The sequence below is a fragment of the Manihot esculenta genome, chromosome 17 (assembly GCF_001659605.2).
Source record: "Manihot esculenta cultivar AM560-2 chromosome 17, M.esculenta_v8, whole genome shotgun sequence".
NCBI classification, from domain to species: domain Eukaryota; kingdom Viridiplantae; phylum Streptophyta; class Magnoliopsida; order Malpighiales; family Euphorbiaceae; genus Manihot; species Manihot esculenta.
The window spans coordinates 8138289-8144074 of record NC_035177.2 but is presented as its reverse complement, the minus strand read 5'-3'; the positions used below and the strand labels follow the sequence as shown (position 1 = coordinate 8144074).

Genomic DNA, 5786 nt, shown 5'->3' with positions numbered 1-5786 from the left:
TGGCAGAATGCACCTAAATTGGCCCATTCATAAAAACCCAAAGGCATGGTACTTTTGCAATTTTTGGTGCTTAAGATTCTGAGGTGGTTTAATTGGGAAGTATTTAACCCAAAAATCAGTTCAAAAATCAACTCAATAACCCAAAAATCAGTTCAAAAATCAACTAAATAACCCTCCTAGGCCCGACGACTTCAAGAATTGGAGGTGATTTGCTTCCTTCTTATTTTTAACCTATTTAAACCTCTTTTTCTCTCTCAAAACCCTAGTCATAACTTATTTTTCTCTTTTATATCTTGATAATTGGCTACCTCTCCCCGTTGCGCTAAAAGTTATCATTAAGTTATTAAATCTTTCCTCGTTAAAATTTTATCCACAATATTATATTATTGATCTTTATTATTAATAATGAGAACACTAAATTTAATAATTAAAAGTACACGATTAATGATTATATTAACGATAAAAATATTTAATCATTAAAAAATAATAACCATTAACAAAAAAATAATAATCATTCATGACGATAAAATCATTATTATGAATTATTAATATTTATTAAAAAATTATATTAATTATCATTATTTAATTATTTATCTTCTAATATAACTGAAATTAAAATATATAATTGAAGTTTATAAATAAATTTCATTCATAATATAAAATTTATATATGTAAGTCAACAATATTATAAGAATTGCCTTTAAAAACAATTAAGAATAAATATTCTTGGTTACGTTTTGAATGTAAAGAAAATAACCCAAAAAATGTAAATATTGAAATAAATCAATAATAGTAATATTATCTAAATTCTTTTAAAGAAGTTCCCAAAACAAAATTACTTTAATGTTTTAACCATTTGCAAAATATCTCCGCTTCTTCACTAACATGCTTAATATTCAAGACAAAATATCAAGATAGAGCCGTAGAATAATCATGGATGAAATGCGTAAATCATTTGAGGGGATTTTTGTTTAGATGAGTTACAACTTAGAAGGTAATCACAGTATTGCAACTGCTGCTGTAATGCCAAATTATGCACCACAGTGGTTGCACGTGCCATAGAAATCACTGCGAGGCGCATCATCTTGTAATGAAGGCAACTGTATAATTCAATAAAATATTTTATTAACTCAAGTCAGTAAGTAGTAATATGCGTTTATGCAGAGATGATAATGAGATGGAGACCAAAATAAAACAGCCTTTGTAATTTTGGAAATATTGTTTCCAGGCAGTAATTGCTAATTCAATAACTCTAAAGTCATCTCCTCTAGAAGATCAAAATCTGCTCCTTAAACCTAACCAAGGAGAAAAAAGCACTTGCTCTTTTTGAAGAAGTCAATACATCAATCAATGAACACTCAACTCAACATGTTTGCAATAGGTCGCTAGACTATACCTATTCATTAAGCAGTCAAAATATATTTTTTTTTCCTACTTACCCTCTAGAATAACTTGGATCTTGTGTCAACTGCAAAGTTATCCATCTCTGAAACACAAGGGTCCAGTTCAATACATGTGCAGGAGACTAGAAACATTGACTAGATAATAGTTATGGAGATAAAGAAAAGGAACAATAAAACCCTGTGGAACTGCTATGATAAATTCATATGGATGGATATGCATTTGAACTGCTACAAACATTATGCAAAATACTTCCTATGTTGTTGAGAAAATAATCGCATACCAATTATAAATTCATATGGATGGATATGCATTTGAAATGAAAAGATTTGTAGGGAATATATTTTACTTGGAATTGCTCAAATAGTGCTGATAATACATTTTTACAAGTCAAAATCTTTATTTAATATTTGCATTTAAACTAAAATCTGAATATGGATCTCATGATTTTCAAAGATTTGTCATCCAAACAAAAGTATGTAACCTTGGGAAAGCTATGTTACTGAACATCAAAATCTAAAATCAGATTCACAATGAGAATGCCCACCACCAGAAAAAATATGAACTTAATAAATATAATTTAAAAATTCTGGAAGCTGGAGGTTACCTGCTCATGGGTAATAAGAGACTAAGATGATGGAGGCTGGGAAAATCCACTGAAATGTACAAGTGCACCAGCACTTGTGCCTTGTTCTTCAATCAATTTGTAGGCAATTGGGGTGAAAAATTCAATGGACTCAAGGTGAAATCCATTTAGAGTTGGAACCACTTGCTCAGCTGATGACTCCAAAACATACTTAGTGATTTAAGTATCCTCCTTTGGCAGCGAGTGAACATTAGAATAACAGTACCTTCCTTTCCTGCACGTCCAGTACGACCAGATCAATGCACAAGAGTTTCAGGACTAAAGATTATTAAGCTGGAAAAAGGTGTGAAATAGAGTAAAGATTATTAACATTTTGCAAATACACCATTAACTCATATGCTATCTTGCAAAATTATGCACCACAGCAGGCGTTTGCTGCTGTGGTGCATAAATTTGCATCACATCAGCTGCACGTAATGCTATGGTGCAAAATTATGCACCACATCAGGCGTTTGCTGCTGTGGTGCAACACCATAGTAGCAGGTATAAAAAATGTTAACTACTGTTTATCACATCACTATTCCAAAAAATGGAATAAAAAAGTACTATGTTCAAAGAGAAAATTTAATGAAAAATTTATAGATTGGAGAGTAAGTCCTTTTAGATATTACAATTAGATAACATGATAATGAAAATACAATACTGAACACTTTTTACAACTTTTAGTCGTATAAGAGAACCTGAAAGTGAAACATTTGATTGCATTTTGCATTTTTAGAATTATTATCCAAATTGGTACTTCGGTATTTTCTAGTGAGATCTTAATGTAGAAGGATAATATTTGTTGTATATCACAATAGAGATTACAACCTATTTATACATGAGAGACGGTATCTAAATAGAAAGGAAAATCAATCATATGATTATACAATCACTAAGATTAAGTAACTAACCCATCTATCAATATTTACTTTCTATATTAACATATTTACTTCCTATAACCTATAACACTCCCTCTCAAGTTGGAGCATAAATGTTAATCATGCCCAACTTGTTACATATATAATAAACTCAAGTTCCATTTAGAGCTTTATTGAAGATATCTCCTAATTGTTCTCCAGTTCGAATATGTCCTGTTGATATTATCTTTTGTTGGACATTTTTATGAACAAAATAACAATCAATCTCGATGTGTTTAGTCCTCTCGTGAAATACTGATTGGAGGCAATGTGGATAGCTGCTTGATTATCACACCACAACTTAGCAGGCACTGAATTTGTGAACCCTTCTAATAGTTGACGTACCCACGAGACTTCACAAACAGCTTGTTCCATGGCTCGATATTCAGATTCAGCACTAGAACGGGAGACCACATTTTGCTTATTACTTTTCCATGAAACCAAATTACCTCCCACTAAAACACAATACCCAGCAGTTGACCTCCTATCAAACTTCGAGGCTGCCAATCAGCATTCGAAAAGCATTCAATATTTGAGTGCCTATGGTTAACATAGAATAGGCTTCGCCCTGGGGCCTCCTTTAAGGTAACAAAGAATTTGTCCCAAAGCATCCCACTGGGTAACAATAGGAGAGGACATAAACCGACTTACTACACTCACTGAATATGCAATACCAGGACGAGTCACCGTCACATAATTTAGCTTCCCAACTAATCTTCTATACCTTTTAGGATCTGCAAATGGCTCTCTATCTTCTGTGATAAGTTAAAGGTTAGGGGTCATTGGAGCACTACAAGGCTTAGCACCCAATTTTCCTGTTTTTACCAACAAATCAAGAACATATTTTCTTTGAGACAAGAAGATACCTTTCTTACACCGCATAACTTCGATTCCCAAGAAATATTTCAATAAACCCAAATCCTTTGTATGAAACTGTGTTTTAAGAAATTCTTATAGGGATGTGATGCCAGCAATGTCACTTCCTGTGATAATGATATCATTCATATATACTACAAGCAGAATTACTCCACTATCAAAATTTCTATAAAACTCTGAGTGATCACACAAACTCATCTTCATTCAAAACTGTTGGACCACCTCACTAAATCTGCCAAACCATGCCCGAGGACTCTGTTTCAAGCCATAAAGGGATTTTTGAAGTCTACAAACCTTGTTTGACTCCCCCTGAGCAACAAAACCAGGTGGTTGCTCAATATAAACCTCCTCTTGAAGATCACCATGAAGAAAAGCATTTTTAATATCCAGTTGATGCAAAGGCCAATCATGTGTAGCTGCCAAGGAAATAAACAATCGAACAGATGCGAGCTTGGCAACTGGGAAAAATGTATCAGAATAGTCAGCTCCATAACTTTGTGCATAACCTTTGGCCACTAAATGGGCCTTGAGACGAGCAACAGATTCATCAGGATTTACTTTCACTGCAAATACCCATTTGCACCCAATAGCCCGCTTTCCTGGGGACAAGGACATCAACTCCCAAGCACCATTAGTGTCAAGGGCCATCATTTCCTCTTCCATTGCAGCACGCCAACCAGGATGGGACAAAGCCTCAATAACAGTTTTGGGAACTGAAACAGAATCTAAAGTAGTGGCAAAACAACGAGAAGAAGAGGATAATTGATCATAAAAGACACAAGTTGAAATAGGATAAGTGAAAGTACGTTTACCTTTGCGAAGAGCAATGGGCAAATCCAAATCAGACAGTGAAGGATCAGTGGGAGCAGGATTTGTCGACGAAGAAGCGAGTAGTGGAGCGGAGTCAGAGTCCTCTAAGCGTCTAGAATACACATGAAGGATGGAAGGGCGACCTAGCACATGAGCGAAAGGTGTAGGAGTAGTATGAAGAGACAGAGAGCGAACAGTATATAACAAGAGGTCATCTTCCTCCCCTTGGGTGTTATAAATAGATAATGGCGGAAAAAATGGAGTGGACTCAAAGAATGTTACATCCGCAGACAGAAGATACAGATTCAGATCAGGGAAAAAACAACGATTCCCTTTCTAACGTCGAGAATAGCCAAGGAACATTTGAGTGATTTGGGGACGGTGTGGCGACTCCAATGACGATGAGATCCAAATGTTACCCTTTATGGGTAACCCAAATAAACAGAGACCTAAGTCTAAAAAAAAAAAAAATTTAAAACTTGACGAGAGAAAAAATTAAATCTCTACGAGAATGGCTTTGATACTATGTAGAAGAATAATATTTGTTGTATATCACAATAGAGATTGCAACCTATTTATACATGAGAGACGGTATCTAAACAGGAAGGAAAATCAAGCCTATGATTATATAATCTCTAAGATTAAGTAACTAACTCATCTATCAATATTTATTTTCTATAACCTATAACACTTAACAATGGCTATAACTATCAATGTTGCAGGTTAAAGAGCATATAATTTCATGATTCAGCCACTCATTTTGAGTCAGAATAATAAGAAGAAAAGAAAGGCATCACTAAGCAAAACAAAGCAAAAGTGAATAAGTTGTTGCTTAAAATAGAGTTAGATATTCTGGAATCTACATTAACATTGAATTTAGAAGTCATATTCACACTACCAGTCTAATTAAGAAAAACTTATGATAAACTAATACATAGAGTGTAAGCATTCAACCATAATGAGATTGTAGGTTAAGAAAATTAAGCCCATTTGACCCAAATGAACGTTAGGCTTCATGGAAAAGGCATAGAAAATTAAATGAGGACCGTGGATTAAATTTTTGATCATATGGTGGAGGGTTGAAGCGTAATTTTCTCTATTCTTGAATTTTTTAATTTATTTTCAAATATTTTTTAATTTTTCTTATTTTATCA

At 33.8% G+C, this 5786-nt stretch overlaps 1 long non-coding RNA gene across 1 annotated transcript; it reads right to left on the bottom strand.

Moving 5' to 3' along the window:
- Positions 1-775: 775 nt before the first annotated feature.
- Positions 776-2002, bottom strand: LOC110604699. Its single transcript, XR_002486290.2, has 2 exons — positions 1440-2002; positions 776-1100 (listed from the first exon to the last, which is right to left on the bottom strand). It is a non-coding gene; the product is annotated as an uncharacterized LOC110604699 (long non-coding RNA).
- Between the last annotated feature and the right edge of the window lie 3784 nt (positions 2003-5786).